This window comes from Vipera ursinii (assembly GCF_947247035.1).
Source record: "Vipera ursinii genome assembly, chromosome: 2".
Lineage (NCBI taxonomy): Eukaryota > Metazoa > Chordata > Lepidosauria > Squamata > Viperidae > Vipera > Vipera ursinii.
Window position 1 is genome coordinate 107794687 of NC_139513.1, and position 3489 is coordinate 107798175.

Here is a 3489-nt window from a genome sequence, read left to right on the forward strand (position 1 = left end):
TCCCAAATACAGAACCTAAGCCAAAGCTGTCAGGAGTTTGAACTTAGAATTTGTTTACTTCTTTATGAGATCTAGTCTGTGCTCCCATGCAAAGAATATGAAACATCTGACAATGAATGAGGACAGAGGGCAAGAAAAGCAAGGAGAGTAGCAAACACTGGGCAGAACGGATCATCACTTGCTGAAGTGCTGCTGCTCTCTGAGGATTCACTTCAGGGGAGAATTATATTAATTATATTAATTATATCCAGCTCCAACTATTCAGTTAATTATATCCAGATCAGATATATGCTCAAGGGCTTCAAGCAAAGCTAGTCTAAAGAAAAGAAGAAACAGGGGCGATATGATAACAGCATTCCAGTACTTGAGGGGCTGCCACAAAGAAGAGGGGATCACGTTATTCACCAAAGCTCCGGAGGGCAGGACAAGAAACAATGGTGGGAAACTGAGCAAAGAGAGAAGCAACATGGAATTAAAGAGAAACTTCCTGATAGTGAGGACAATTAACTGGTGGAACAACTTGCCTGCAGAAATCGTGGGCGCTCCATCACTGGAGGTTTTTAAGAAGAAGCTAGACAGTCACTTGTCTGAGATGATATAGGTTCTCCTGCTTGAGCGGGGGGGGGCTGGACTAGAAGACCTCCAAGGTCCCTTCCTATTCTATTCTATTCTATTCTATTCTATTCTATTCTATTCTATTCTATTCTATTCTATTCTATTCTATTCTATTCTATTCTATTCTATTCTATTCTATTCTATTCTATTCTAAACTGGTGTTCTTTTCTCTGCTTCTCTTTCCTAATGGATCCTGAGCATGCTGTATCCTCATCAGGTATATTTGGGGTGGGAATGCCTCTGAGTTTCTCTCAAACACCTCCCTTATTTTGCCTTCTGTGATTGTGTATAATTATGTTTTGTATGTTGTTTTTTTTAAAATCCAAACTTTTTCTCGGAGAGCAAAAAATTAAATATTCTATTTTTTTCTGCTGCTAACAATTTGGAAGCAGACTTAATCATTTCATTGGGTACATCCTAAATTATTGGCTCTATGACCATCCTGCTGCAATAGCATCCCCCACCCAAAGATATACATGCCACTTACATTCTGGGGGTTCGGGAAGAGTCTTAAGACCAGACCTAATTAGGGTGTCAGTGAAGTCCCCCCTTTTTAATATTATGGTTTAATTGCTATTTTAATTATTAGTTTCGGCTATGTTTGGTTGTTATGTTTTTAATCTGTTTTGATTACATATTTTGATGTTGTGATCCACCCCAGAATTTTTTGAAGGGAGCAACTGTAATAAACCTTAATCTCCTTCTCCTTCTTCTTCCTTATTCCATCAGAAGAATCACTATTACTAATTCCATATTCAAATCTGGTGCAAACCAAATTGTCCTGCTCCCTTTCGCAAAGTGACACCAGCTTTTGATGGCTATTCTGGTGATGAGAGTGGTGGAGAAGACAAGTTACAATGTGAGGGCTGGACTGTGTGAGAAGTGGAATTTTTACCTTCTAACACCCCCCCTCCATTATTGACTGTCCCCCATCAGGTGTTTCTAGAATGGTGAAGGAAGGTCAGAGCGGCAGAGAGAGAACATTGTGGGAGGGAGTTTTCCAGTAAAGTAGGAATTGGAGCATGCCAGATTGGAAAGGGACCTTGAAGATAATTCTTTGCTGAAGACACCTGACAGATGGCCAGCCATCCAACCTCTCTTGAAATATCTCTCCTGCTCGCCTACTCCACCTCCGCAACTTAGATGCTATCTCTAGGTCAATAGAGACTCTACTCCCCAGAAAAGCAAAAGAACATATTGGTTTCTGGCAGATGGCTTAAGCGCAAGGTATAAAATCTATTCCTCACTTTCTGCACCTTGTCCCAGGTTGATACTTGCTGGCATCACAATTTTGCCCTGCCTCATTGCCTGGAGGAAAGCACATTAAAGAAGCTGCCTGGAGAAGCCCATGACTTCTAGGAGCCCAGCTTCTCTTTAAGAATTATTAAAGCCTTGGATTACATTCCCCTGCTGGAGTCATTGGTAATTCATGGCAATGTTGTAGGACAGGGGTAGGCAACCTCGGCTCTTTTATGACTCATGGACTTCAACTCCCAGAATTCCTGAGCCAGCTTGGCTGGCTCAGGAATTCTGGGGGTTGAAGTCCATGAGTCATAAAAGAGCCGAGGTTGCCTACCCCTGTTGTAGGACATCCTCCAGCAGGAGAATGTCATCTAAGGCCCTTCAGCTGCATTACTTCTCACAGCCTTAGATACGGCATCCCAAGCCCACTCAGACTTGTTGAAAATTTGTGTTAATGTTAGAAAAACAGAAAATTATTAAACCAATACAATGCAGTCATGTATATGTACTATTTCATATTCTGGGGGAGACCAAGTGGAAAAACCACTTTCTGTATACAGTAGATTTATTTTTTAAATGGATATGCCACCCTTCAGAACAAAGTTTCTAGCGCAGCTCGCAAATGCTAAAAATCGTGATTTAGAACAGCATTCATAATACCTAACATAAAAGCAATAAAACAGCAGAAATGTAATAATTATGCTGCAATGCAAGTTAAAATAATAAATTTAATATTTAATAAAATAAATATTAAATATTAAAAGACCTTTTTTAATACTGGAAAAGGACATTCCTATCCCTGAGCAAACAATGGAATTTTAGGAAGAGTTCCTCAAACATTCTCCCTTTAAATCAACAGTTCATACTTGGCTGATCTGAGAGCCTGAGAAAGACAAGGGGAAGCCCAGGCCTTCTACTGGCATTAGCTTAACAAAAAAACCAAAGTGAAAATTACCAGATGAGAACCTGCATTTGTGATCTGCAATGTGTCATGTGTCTGTTTTTGCCTGAAAACAGCCTGGCATATATTTTCAGTAATATACTACAGGAAAGTTTGAAGAACAAGTCAAAGGATTAGAACAATGTGTGGCTACGCTTAAACACAATTCCTTTAAAAGTAACCTAAACAGTAGAAAGGGAGAGGAAGCATTGGGCTGGTTGCTAAAAGTAATCCAAGAAATCCAAAAGAGTGAACTCGCGGATATTGTAGACAATATTGTAGCCTCGTTAAAATAATTGGAGGAATTAATGTGTGCAGTGCTATTGTTGCAGCCCACTTTCATCTGCCCAGCTTAAAAGAAAAGGTGGATGTTGCAAATCTTTCAAAGAGGCATGAGGTATAGTGGCAGAAGACTTCCCTAACAAAATTGTAGGAGACAAAAATCTGACAAGCATGCTGTTTTCAGGAAATCCCGAATGTATGAGCCAGCTGTGTGCAGCAGCAGCTAAAAAAGCTAATACAATCCTGGGTTCCTGGGTTGTATAAACAGAGACATAAAGTCAAGATCACGCGAAGTATTAGTACAGCTTTATAAAACCCTAGGGAGATCAGACCTGGAATATTGCAATCAGTTTTGGTCACCATACTACAAAAAAGATGCTAAGACTTTGGAAAAAGTTCAGAGAAGAGCA